The 13,825-nt window shown below is 36.9% G+C and overlaps 1 long non-coding RNA gene and 1 pseudogene across 3 annotated transcripts in view; one reads left to right on the forward strand and one right to left on the reverse strand.

Annotated features, from left to right (window-relative positions):
* The first annotated feature begins 736 nt into the window (after nt 1-736).
* Nucleotides 737-13,825, forward strand: part of LOC138147302 (uncharacterized) — a 45,898-nt gene continuing 32,809 nt past the window's right edge. The window contains exons 1-4 of one of the 3 annotated variants that reach the window (XR_011164769.1): nt 737-827; nt 8,546-8,683; nt 10,093-10,165; nt 12,341-12,422. This is a non-coding gene — a long non-coding RNA (uncharacterized lncRNA). The other 2 variants (XR_011164771.1, XR_011164770.1) reach the window with 2 other exon arrangements.
* On the reverse strand, nt 7,055-7,961 carry LOC138147320 (phosphoglycerate mutase 1 pseudogene; annotated as a pseudogene).

Genomic DNA, 13,825 nt, shown 5'->3' on the forward strand with positions numbered 1-13,825 from the left:
AAAACCACTAGAAAGGGAAAAAAAAAACCAAAAAGTGAAAATAGTATGCTTCAATCCACATTCAGACTCCGTAGTTCTTTCTCTGAATGTGGACAACATTTTCCATCATGAATCTTTTGAAATTGTCTTGGATCATTGCATTGCTGAGAAGAGCTAAGTCGAGCAAAACTGATCATCGTACAATGTGTCTGTTACTGTGTATAATGTTCTCCTGGTTCCACTCACTTTACTCAGCATCGGTTCATATAAGTCTCACCAGGTTTTTCTGAAGTTGGCTTGTTCATCATTTCTTATATCATATCAATTTCCAATTCTTTGTAACCACAAAAAGGGCTGCTCTAAATATCTTTGTACATATGGATCCTTTTCCCTTTCCACTTTATGAATTTTGACTAGTACAACAACCGTGACTCAAGAGCTCCCTGTTGGGAACATGACTCTGTTTCCAGCTTTTCCACAGGTGAATACTTTCGCTATTGTATTATCTTCTCATTAGTAGAAGAGTGGTCTTTACTATATTATACTTAGTTAAAAAAACGATAGGCTCTTTTTTTAAAGCAGTCACCCTTAATTCTGCCACTGAGCTAGCAATAGCTTGTAATGGTAAGAAAATTTGAAGACCTTCCCTGCCCCTTAACAGGCCTAGGGAATTTGAAGAACTTCCTTGCCCCTTAATGGGCCTCAAGTGTAATCCAACAGCAGGGGCTTGATTAGGGAGAGGCCTGTTTTTCAGGAAAGCCCACACCTTTTATTACTTTGTAATTAGGCAGTGCCTCATGAAGGTTGTGATGTCCTCTGACCCTGAAGAAGGGCACATATATTCTCAGGTAAGGTTTTGCTTTGAGGCTCACTTATGGGAAGAGTGATTTGGCCAGATGAGACTGGGTAGCTGCTGAGCTGCCCCAGCTTTGAAAACCCAGATGCTGGTGCTTCTCCCTTTGGTAACTTACTATTTATGCATATAATGGTCAGACAGCTAGAAGCCCTGTGTGTTGATCTGTTGAATTGTGTTATTTTCTCTGTGTTTTCTGTCTGCTTCTAATTTCTGTTTGTATTTTCTGAAGTTCAGACTGCTGACTTTTTCCCCTGAACTAAGTGAAATATACACACATACATAAATATACACTATATACACACACTATATATATATATATGTATATATATATATGTATATGTATATATATATATGTATATATATATATGTATATGTATATATATATATATATATATATATATATATGTCTATCCAGTTAGCTAATTCCTTCAAACAATCTTTTCTTTGGACTAACCCTCTTGGTTCAGCAATTTGAGTCTTTTTGTGGAATACTTTAGCTGATGGTGAGCATATGCTTCCTGATTTTAATTTCTGGAGTCTAGACCATACTTGATTGTCATTCATATAAGGGTTACCTGTCCATTTGAGGATTTGGGACTCCCTTGATTTTCAAGCATAAACCCAATTTACTCTCCCATGTAGATAAGTGGTAAGGAAAAGTCAGAGATAAAATTAAGCCTAGGGAATATTTTTAGTATCTCTTCTACCTTTATAGTCAAATTTCTGTCATATCATATATAGATATTGGAAGCCGAAGTCTAAAAACACATAAAAGTTTGTTTCTCATAGCCCTATCTCCTCTCAACATACAAAGTTGCAAATGATAGTTAACAATGGTGACAGTGTTTTCTATATCTTTTTTATATCTTCAGAATGCCTGATAGGGGCTTCTGGAAAAAGTAATGCCTTGGTAAATGCTCATGGATAGATTACACCAACTCATTACAGCACAACTTCATTGACAAATTCTCCAACTTCTTTTCTTTAAAATTTTAAAAACCTTTTTCTTATTAAAAATATTCTGATTTTCTTCTGAACTTGACAAATACTTTCAAAAACAAACATCTGTGTCTAAAAAGACTAGAAAAGTCTATAATAGAAAATTATAATCTCCATTCTTTATAGCTTATTTTATGCATAAATTTAATTCATCAGTCATTCAATTAATAAGCCTTTATTATGCACTAAGTATGGTCCAGGTTCTGTGATTAGTACTGGAGATATAAAGAAAGGGGTGGGGGAAATAATCTCTGTCTTTATGAGCTTACAGTAGGTTAAAATTATCCCACTTCTCTGTCTTTCCTTCTAAACCTCCTTCTGTTCTACTCTCTGCAAAATGAATATATGTTTAACAAAAACAAAGTGTTTAGATTAAATTAAATAATCCAATTTAATTAAATAATCCAAAATTAAATAATCCAATGACAAAAAATAAATAATTGAACAAGTCATAAATGAACTTACAAATGAAATCAAGCACAGGACCAATTGGATGTACTCTTTGATGAGGGTAAGAAGACCCTGTTTAGTCATGATCTTGCTTCTTGGGCTTGGGCTTTTATCTTTGCATCCATTGATGTTTCCTCACTCAGATCACTGGCAAGGTTAGGTGTTCACAGTCTGAGCTTTATGATTTGTCATCCCCAGCAAGGGCACTGATGGAATCTTCTATCTTCATGAGAAGATCCCTGGTCAGATTACTGCTATAGTCTTCCATTTTACCTGGGTGTATGCTCAAACAGAATGTTGCTGATGTCTTCTTTCTCCACCTGTGAGGTGCTGTTGTGGGCTTCTAGTCTGTTCACTTGAGTTCATTCTGACTTCATTAGCTAGAGTCTTCTTCCAACAGCAGTAGCTTCTGTCTTTTTGTGTACTCCTGGGTTGGATGAAAGTGTTGACTAGTGATGCTCTTTGGATTTTTTCTTTATCATTTTTTGATCTGGAGCTTTCTACTTCATTGCTGGAGCCTATCTGGGAGATCTGGGCTACATTCAATGCTCCATCTTAACTAAAACTCCAAACCCTTCAATTTAATAAATGACTAGGAAATAACTTTGGGTTTACATGAAAATTAACTCAATTCTTCACTTAATAGAAACAAAAGCAATTGAATGCTCTCACAAGAAGAAAGATTATTCATTATAGACAACATAGAAGCATAAAAAATTCTTTTTGTACTTGCTACATTTATGATAGACAGAAAGCTACTTTTGGAGACAGAAAGGCTTGTACTCAAGTCTTACTTCTGACACATATTAACTATGTGATCTTGGGTAATTCCTCCAGCCAACTCTTTTAGACTTTAAGTTACAGATGAACTTCTGATCTGTATAAGTGGAGGGAATTTCCACATTGGGGGTTCACCCAGATGGAATCACATATCTAAATCCCTATCCATATACCCCAAAAAGCAAAAACAAATTGGAAGGGAGGTGATATTTGATCCAATTTGTTTTGCTTGCCTTGAACATGAGTATTTGTAGGCTGCATGCAAATGGCTAAGACAGACGGTAACCCCAGTTGCTGCTCTATTAGTTTGTTTGCATGTTGGAATTTTTTTTATTATTATTATGGTTACTCTACGATTTAACAGTAGGAGGCTAATGGAAATGTTATTCGCTGCAGTGGCAGACTAAATCAGTGGGGGGGTAGGGAAAAGAAAGAAATGTGTTTACACTTGAAGATGTCACATAAAGCAGCTGGAGACTCTGAGCCCCTGATACCAGAATTGGCATGTTCTTTACAGAACTCATCTACATTATTACACGCTCTTTCACACTTAGAAATCTATTAATTTACAATTAGTTGTATTGATTTTCTAGTAGATTTGTAATTTCTGTAATAATTTACAGAGTACTGAAGAAATTAACTATGCCCCTTGGAAAGATAAGCATTACTGAAAAATAGATCTCCATGAGAGATATTGAACACATCATTGACCGTCTGGATGTTTTTAGCTTTAAATTCTACATTAATTACAGCATAACTGATAGTCAGTCTCTATTTTACTACTTAAGAAACTTCCTCCTTAAAACCTCCCCAAGCTATAATCTTTTCATCTGAAATTTTACCTGTAGAAGTAAATAAGAAAGTGCTGTCTGTTATTGGAAGGAAAAATCCATTTCTAAGATTTAAAATAAATGGGACCACCTATCAATCCATAAATGGCCCAAGTGATTTTTCTTTTTCCACACGGAAAAATATTTTTAACAAATTCTCTTTTGAACATGTCAGCACAATATTATCTGTAAATATTTTTAAATGTCTGTGTAATTAAAGAAAAATAATTTTTACTGAATTGCTATTATAGCTTCATTTCCCCCATATTTACCAGTGGAAGAAAATGCCAGAGCCAACCTAGAATAATGGCTGGCTGCCTGAAAGAAAAATCAATCTTATGTTAAATGCTATTTCCATTTATTTTATTTTTTCCATAGCCAACAGCTTTCTATAAAATTTCTCCTCTTCAGTTGCCCTTTTGAGAAAGTCACTTTCCTAGGACTTTAAGGAGTGTCTAAAATAAGAGAGTTGGGCTAGTTTATCTCTCAAGCTCTTTCTAGCTTTAACAGTTTGGATCAGGGGTTCTTATTCTGGGCTTTATGAAGTAATTTTTTTTCATATATATCTCAATATAATTGATTTCCTACATAATCCTCAGAATTTTCTTTTATGCACTTAAAATATTATTCTGGGGGAAAACAAAGGTCTATAGGTTTTACTAGATTGCCAAATAGGTCTAATATATAACAAAGATTAAGAACCCCTGGTCTGGTATTTTACTGAGTTCATGGCTGTCTAATGGACAAAAAAGAGTCAAAAGCACAAAATTTGGAGAATCCTGGCTCATGTCTCAAGAAAATCTGAATTTCTATATTTCTAAGCCAATTTATATCAAACTCTACTGGGACAGGGGGGAAGGAATAGAGGGGAAGCTGATTCTTCTTAACTTTTTTTGTTCCTAAATGATGACCTTAATAAGAGTTGTCATGGAGATAACCAAATAGTTATATATATACCTTGACCAAATGAGTTTTATTCTAGTATTGACACATTCTTTGGGGCCAATTCTATAGGAGAGTTTCCTCACAAGTGAAATATTCTCTGGTGTAGCAAAAAGTAAATTCAATTTAAACAGATCAATGGATGCTAATGTAGGACACTCTTCCTGGATTACTAAAGTATAGAAATATGCTGAGGGCATATCTGAAGCAAAAGAGTTGACAGGAAAATACATTTGCACATGTTCTCCTATTGGAAACAGGACTTTCTGAGGACAAGAAGGGTTTCCCTTTTCTTTTTAATGGTCTCTCTAGCCTTAGCATAGTGCCTGACACATAGTAAGCCTTAATTTTCTTAATGAATGGAAATTCATTCATATGAAATCTTGGGTGGATTTTAATTTTGAGCAATATTGTTGTACTTCATGCCATTAAGAACTAAGGAAGTTACTTCATCTTCTTTGGTTTCCCCATCTGCAACATGAAGGCATTAGATTGGGGAATCACCAAGTTCTAAACCAAGGGTCCTATAATTTTCATATCTCTTGCATTTTCCTTTCTTCACATTTTGATCACATCATTCCTTGAGCCAACAATGCACAGTCTCCCCCAACTAATTCTATACACTGAGATCCTATCAAGACTTCAAGGCCAGCTTAAACATTATCTTCTCCATGAAGCCTTTCTTGAAATTCACAAGCCAGGAAAGCTCTTTTTCTACACTCATTGCACTTTTAACCTCATCATATTTTTAGCTTAGTCCCCCCTTTTTAACTATAGCTATTATCTTCATTGATGAATCATAAATACCTTCAAGCTAAGATTGTTTTATTTATTATATAATCATTCCCCTGCCCCCTCAGCCCACACCCTTGGTACCTCATACAGCAATTTGAACATATTTTATTATTGCAAAAGATGGATGATTTCATCATCCTCACTCAATAAATAAAATCCATTAATTGGCTACTATGTGCCAGGCACTAAGCTAGGTGCTGGGGATTTGGTGATAAAAAGGAAACAGTGCATGCTAGCAAGGAAATTATATCAAATCAGGGAAGATATTACATCTATGTGTGTGTGAATATATATATATATACATATATATGCACACACATATATGCATATACATTATATATATAGATAGATAGATAGATATACATATACCTACACACAAGATTGATTGGGAGTAAGGCATTAGCAGCTAGAGGCATGAGGAAAGTCCTCAAGTAGAGGCTGATTGTTGGGTTGAACCCACTCCACCATACTATGCATTACTATCAGCCACCATCCCCCCACCAAAAAAAAAATCTGGTAGCCAGATTTAACATCTAGCAGTTTGGAGCTACCTGAAAAGTAGAAAATGAAGGGCTATCTCAAGTAGAAGATGAACCTTGAGCTGACCCATTTCCTCATTGTACCTTTTCCTTTACTCAGACATAATAATAATAATAATAATAACTAGTAGTCAAATTTATCTAGCCTGGCTCTGGGGTGAAGAGAGTCTGCCTCTTGTCCTGTTCTTAAAGGCTCTCAGTTCAACAGAACCTTTGTGAATACACAGTCACCTTTACAGGCATGATGAGACATCAGAGTAGAATTTAGTGGTGACTTTTTATTGTACATCATTTAGACAACAACAAAATAGGGGCAGGGGTAGTACAGTTATGCTAAAACTGATGAGGGCACAGGTGGCAGGTCCAGGTAGTTGGGAAATGATGAGAAAAGGAAATAGGACATAGGGAGACACATTTTGACATGATCTTGAGGCATTTCACTGCCATAAAATAGAGCAGGGGCTTTAAGACATATTAGTATGGACTCCTCAAGCACTTAGAAATCAAAGAACTCACTCTCCCCTCTCTACTGTGACTTGAAACCTCAGATGATGACCATGTGAGACAGTGTAATTTCAAAAGCCATTAGCAATAACCAGTCTAGAAGATGGGTCTTTTGTGAAAGTAAATGAAACAAGTAAACATTAGGGCATAATCCCAACCTCCCAGATCTATTTCTCTTGGGTCAGAGATGAAACATGATCCAAACAAGATTCTCACAATTTGTTAAATTACCACCCAGGTAATATGTAGCTTCTTTTGTAACTGTAATGATGGCAGTCCCTAGGAGAGCTGCCCTACCAGCAGGATTGGGCTCGTAGAAATAACTGTAGCAATTACTTTTCTCAACTCTCCAAATTATTACTCTTACCATTTACCCGTCCCTAAACTAACCAGGTCCTTACTGAGTCAAGAGGCATTGTGACTAATAAGGTTGAGGGGAGGGGCAGCAAGAGAGAGAAAAAATGGATTTGAAATAGGGAAGAAAAGAGAAGAGGAACTGTCAGTTCCCCACTTACAGCTATGGGTTGTGATCCCAAAGACAATGGTCAGTGTATGAAGTAGGGGAGAGATAGAGTAGGAATGTGAGGCAAGGGGAAGATGTGGTGGGAACACTGAGGAGGCACTGGCTACTGCTTGCATATGCTGGTAGCCCAATTTCACTTCTTAGTTTGGCCTTGGGCAGCCACAACCTCCAAGGCTTTGTGTATGATCTCTTCATGGGTTTCAAATTCTTATCCAACTCATGCACAATGTGAATGCCAATAGGCAGATTCAGCTACATGATTGATTCATCAGAGAAACCTTCAAGATGTTTTACAATCTCACCAAGGCTACTGCTATGAGTTTCTTCAATCAGAACACACTTTCCTTCCTTGATCTGAGAGATGATTTCTTCTTTCCAGAAGGGTAGAAGGCTCTCACAGGAGGGCAGCTGATCTTTAGTGAGATCTGCATAGTAATGGCCCTTACTGATATTGCTGTAGAAGGGGTGGTCAGCCTCCACTGGAGGTTTCTGGATGTCATAGAAGTGTCTCTGTTTTGCTGATATTCTCTTTGAGGCATTGAGTCCCCATTACTAACAACCACATCACTCAAAAGCATTTAGTACTGTCCAAAGAGTATGAATTGCCCACTTTTGAACAAAGGTGAAGCAGCTATCAAATTTGTAGCCAGTATCTCACAGTCCTTGGACTCATCATGCCTGGCAGGGCACAGGTTCACATCAGAGCATCTGTTGAAGCAAGAGCTCTCTCCATGCCAGATCAGCACAAGCCAGAAGGCAGTCATAGCAGTGAGGAGGCTCAGGGCTCAGGGAAGTCGTCAGTAGGCAGTAGTTCAGAGAACACTGAGATCTTTATAGGAGACTTTGAACATAATAGTAATTAAATTTACCAAACTAAAGTTCTACTTAGTACATAGATCATCTCTGAGGAGGAAGACACTTATTCAAAAGTTCAGCCTGCTGGTTCATACATTCATAATTATGGTTTTCTCAGTAATTCCTGAGGTTAAATTAACTTCTAATTTAATTGGTTTCTTTTCTTATAGCATTAACTGTACTTGGGCTGATGAACTGATGTTACTAAGCCTTTGTGAAGGAATTTTGAAGGGGAGAGTGAAAGTACTAAACAGCTAGCCTCAAATGACTCTTGTTATAGATGTCAGACTTTAATCAAACCACAGTGAGCTAAATCTAGAGGGAGTTGGGGAATATGGTAGGCCCTGTTGGATATGCATAGGAACAACTTCCAGGAGACTAGGATTCTAAATATAACTTGGTACCTTTTCTCAAATGTAAAATAATATGACTAGAACATAGGAGATCTTGGGTCTCTTGTAACTAAAGTTTGATGTCTTTTTGGTATTTGCAGGCTACCAGTGATGATAAATAAGATGATAAGAAATGAGAATGACCCATATTTTGCATAAAAAGAAGATACAATCTATCAGAGAAAATGAAAACTTTTACTAATGTATGAATTCGCATAGTTAAGAGAATCTTTACTCTGGTAAGAGGTTGTGTTTCTGTTTGTTTCAATGAATGGAGATATTTGATGTTAATACAACAGGTCCATCTGCTTATTCTGAATACTAATGTCAATACGTATTTGCTATGAGCCAGCCATTAATACAGCTCAGCCATCTGGGCCTGATGGAAAATCTGTGTGGAATGCCTGTGTTTGCTTTTCATTTATTAGCTCCTTTCCTCTAGAATCCCAGGCTGCTGCCAATCACTAACAAATGAGAACTCAATTTTTAATGGGTATTTACTCTCTTCAAAGTACACAACCAATAAGAACTATAGAATTCACACCAATTCCCTGCTAATAGCAAGGAGATTCTGCCTTTGCCAACAGCAGCCAGATGAACTTCTGTTTCCGAAGGGTGCGGGAAAGGCAGAGTGCTATCCTAGCCTTTGTGGGAAGAGACATATAAAGACGTATTATTTCTTATGATTCTGACATCTGAAATGATGAAATGGATTCAGACAACTGCTAACTTTTTTCATGCATTCACTCAACCACTGATTAAGTGCTTACCAAGAGAAGAAAGATTAGAGGCAGATTGGTATAGTGGTTGGAGGTATTTGGGTTTGACCCCTGCTTCTCCTCTGATACCTACTTGATATATGACCATGGACAAATCACCTCTAGATACTTTATACAAAATTCTAAGACTATATGATTATTAACGTTAAAATTAATAGATAGTATTTGGATATTGCTTTAAGGTTTGTGAAAAAGAAGTTATCTATATAAATATGCCTATATAAATTCAAATATGTATATATAAAATATGTGTGTGTAAAATATATACACACATATGTAATGTATATATATATGGATGTATAATACATATTTTATATATATGTATATATCTGTACTTGTGTGTGTATGTATAAATTTGATTATCAAAACAACCCTGCTAGGTAGTTGCTATTATTATATCCATTTTATAGATGAGTAAACTGAAGCTGAGAAAAATTAAGTGACTTGTCCAAAGTCACAGAGTTAGTAAGTACCTGAGACAAAATTTGAATTAAAATCTTCTTGACTTCAGCATGAATGATATGAAGTCACCTTAGTCAAGTCCCATGAATCATCTCTACAACATTCCTGACAAGGAGTCTGCTTAAACATCTCAAGTGCCCCATGAGGCAAACCCATTCCATTTTTGACAGAAAAAGGTGATTAATTCTTCAAATTGAGCCACAAGCTGGTGGGCTGAAATGTTTACACTTAGTTCTACTCCCTAAGGCCGAGAAGAATACCTAAAGTCTCAAAACCCTTTTGAATATTTGAAGATGGTTCTCATAAACCATCCTCTCCTCTTCCAAGTCTTTTCTTATCCAGAACAAACACCCTCATTTTCTTTAACTGACCCTATGGTCTAATTGATATGGTTTTGAATCTTCTAGACATTCTGGTAAGCCTCTTCTTCTAGAGTTTCCAGAGCTCTGCCAAGCTGCTACCAAGCTGGAAAAGTTTCAGGTATGTCAATGAGTAAAAAACCAAACTCAGTTCAGAGCTTCATTACAGGACTAATAGTAGTCATGGAACTTTTCAGCTACAGTAATTCTTGAAGATTATTTCTTAGATGCCAGAAATGTTTTGATTCCTATTAATGGAGGTAATATTTACTTCAATAAAATTTTAGATCTTTGAAGTAGTATAGATTTATATTTGTGGCTCATTTGTGACTTCCCTCAAATACTACAAATACTGTGCCATCAATCAAAACTAATTTGCCCCATCTCCTTCTTCACAATAGCCCTTAAAATGCTTAAAGATAGCTAGCATGTCTCCCTCGAGTCTCCTTGTCTTTCTTCAGTTAAACATCCTTCATTCCTTAAAGCAAACTCAATAGGGCATAATCTCATGGTCCTTCAGTATCTTGAACAGCTTTATTTGGATGTTTTCCAGCTTGTCAATATCGCTTCTAATATGAGGTGCTCAGAATAGAACCCAATACTCTGGTTAGCTTCCTGTTCTAGACACCAACTTTTTTTTTTAATACATCCTAAGATTGTATTAACTTCCTTCACTGTCATACTAAACCACTGAATCATATTAAGCTTCAGTCCAATAAAATCCCCTACTGATTTTCATAAGGATGACTCTTGAGTTATAAAATCCTCATTCTGCATATTTTGGGGCTTGTTTTCAGCATCCGAATATGAGGACACCAGTGAGATTTTCACTGGCTAAAACACTGCATAAAATTAAGTGATTTTATTGCTGTTGGTTATGAATAATAAAGGTCAGAATCTGGGTGGGGACAGAAAACAATGGTTATACTTCAAATTCCCTTTTCTTCTTGCCCCAAGTCATTTGAATGTCAGTCAAGGAGTATTTGTCAAGGAGTATTTGAGGAGAACAAGCCTCGCCTTACTTCCCTAATCCCTGCAAAGTTCCCCTGGTAATTTATTTAGGGAATCTCAGAAAAGAGTTTTCAGGGCACAGATTGAGAAGAAGGGAATTAAGAGAGTTAAAATCAATTTTCTAACATCAGAGTCAGATAGTTATTGGGAGTCAGAGACAATGAATCTTCCTGAGGATAAAAACAGTTGAGAGGAATATCCCTAATCTTAATCTGAGGAATTCTACTTGTTTTTAATGGTTGTCTTCCTGGGGAGGAAGGCTTATAGCCCTAGGTTGTAACTAAAATAATGGTAGCCTGCCCTTATCAGGGAGATGCTTATTAGTCACTACACCTCCTGCAGATGATAGCAATAGATGCATGGGAGCCACATGACCAGAGGACATCCTTATCAACTACATGACAAGGAGACATCCCCCAGCAAAAGCAATGTGATGGAGAGCAGGCATGACACTCAGCTGAGAGCCAAGACATGACAATAACTCATTTGATACTCAATAGGTCGTAGCATGGTGTAGCAGCAAGCACCTCAAGCATCCTTAGGGTTTGCTGCCAATACAGGTTCTTGGATCTGCTTTGATAAATGAAAGCAACTCAAAATGGGTTAACAAGCTTACTTTAATCAGTTAGATATGTATCATTTACCTAGTTCAGGGGGAAAAGGTCAGCACCCCGAACTTCAAAGTATACAGGCAGAATTATTAAGACAGAAACAGATCAAGTAGACAGCTTTCCAAACTGTTCAACCATTACATCCATACCAAATCAACATCTGGGTTTTTCAAAGCCGGGGGGCTCTGGACAACGGCTTCCCAGAATCTAGATCAAATCACAGAACACTTCTCAAAGTGAGCCCCAAAACAAAGCCTCACATCAGGGTTTAGCCTTTTCCTGGCTCAGAGAATGTAACAACCTTTTGGACCCACTGGCCAATCAAAAAGTATCTACTGAAAAACAAGCCTCCCACCCCAGACTCCAGGTGCACTTTAGCCTAGGGGCAGGGAAGATCTTTAAAATTTACATTCCCATTACACATGGTAACATCAAAGAATATTGTGGCTATATAGTGGTGGAGGTGTGATTTGCCCTAGCTATGCATTAGTTGTGGCCATGCATGTCCTTACATGTTTGCCTTTAACACACACATGTGCATGTTATGAGCTCCTGGAATTGGCTCTTAAACACACACACACACACACACATTCCTGACCACATGTATATGCATTGTGAATCCCCCAAGTGTTTTATTTGTTCCTTATGTGTGAACTCTCTATGAAATCTCCCAGGTCACACTGTTCTCTTTCTATGCCTTCCTCACCAGTGTTGTGATTAGCTGTGGAAGAGGTACCCTATGTAGACATTCTAGGGGTAAGTGGATATTTTACTGTTATTTCCTTAAATGTCACTTACTTTGAATGAATTAGCCAAACTACTACAGCAGTACTGTGTACATACTTATATTCCAAGGTTTGCGAGGTGTTAGGTGAGTTGTCTACAAACCTTTCATTACAACATTTATTATTCAATCATTCAGTCATGTCTGACTTTTCATGAACCTGTAAGGGACTTGGCAAAGATACCAGAGTGATTTGCCCTTTCCTTTTCCAGTGGGTTAAGGCAAACAGACTTGTCCAGGGTCACATAGCTAGTGAGTGTCTGAGGTCAGGTTTAAACTCTGATTCTTCTTACTCTAGATATAGTGCACCATCCACTCATCTACTTATCTGCTTCATTCACTTCCCAACATACTGTTATGAAACTTAACACAAGCTAGTCACAGTCATGTCACGAACAACTCATTCCTGTTAATTACACATAGGATTACTTTTAACAATTTGGCCCAGAGATAATGTTCTAGGTCATGAAAGTAATGTTTACTGCTCAGCTAATGTTTGCTAGCACTCTCATAGGAACGAACAGAATATTCAGTTACCCAGTAAACATCGCAAAAAGCTTTTGTCTGTTTTTTTTTCAAAATGGAACTGACATCAATGATTAAAATGATCCACCATAAAGAAACCAAAGTTGACTTTGCCCGCAAAAATTTAAGTTCTTTTTCATTAAGTATTTGAGCATCGTGAACACTATGCACCACAAAAATTTGTGCTACTGATTCCCAGAAATGAAGTGAAATTTTAAAACAAACAAAACCTGCAGCATAAAGCTGACCACTATGTCTGTAAAGAAGGAATAACTTGATATCATTCATGCATGAATTATGATATTGTTGATAGGGAAATGCATTCATTGCCTGCTTTTTTAGCTTCCTTTTGCAAACTGAACTGACTGTTATGATCTCTGTATCACTGGTATCTAGAACATAGTAGGTGCTCAGTAAATGCTTGTGGATTGTCTGATTGAGCCACCAGGATGGGTTTATCTCATATCAAGTACATATTAAACTCATTTTACTTCCTTTTTTTTCCCAATGCCTTAAAGAATGACAAGAAATCAGAATACAAGCACTCTGTTCTTATAGGGACACTTAGAGTATCTTCTTTGATGCTAATTATGAGGCTTTTAAGAAAGTAAGTACTAGGGACTCTCAGATAACTCTTCCCAGGAATATTTGGGCTTCAATGAGCTATCAGTTTCTATGTTTTATCTGACTTTTCCAGTCACAGCAGCTTATCAAGTAAATGCCTAGAAAGTGGAAAAGGAGACCAGTATCCTCATTTGAGGATAACAGCAAGGGGGTAGAAAGAGTTATTCCCTGAGACAGTTTTTCTTTCTTTCTTTCTTTCTTTCTTTCTTTCTTTCTTTCTTTCTTT

The sequence above is a fragment of the Petaurus breviceps genome, unplaced genomic scaffold, assembly GCF_028583685.1.
Source record: "Petaurus breviceps papuanus isolate PSGF00001 unplaced genomic scaffold, PetGlider_PUasm1.0 90784, whole genome shotgun sequence".
Lineage (NCBI taxonomy): Eukaryota > Metazoa > Chordata > Mammalia > Diprotodontia > Petauridae > Petaurus > Petaurus breviceps.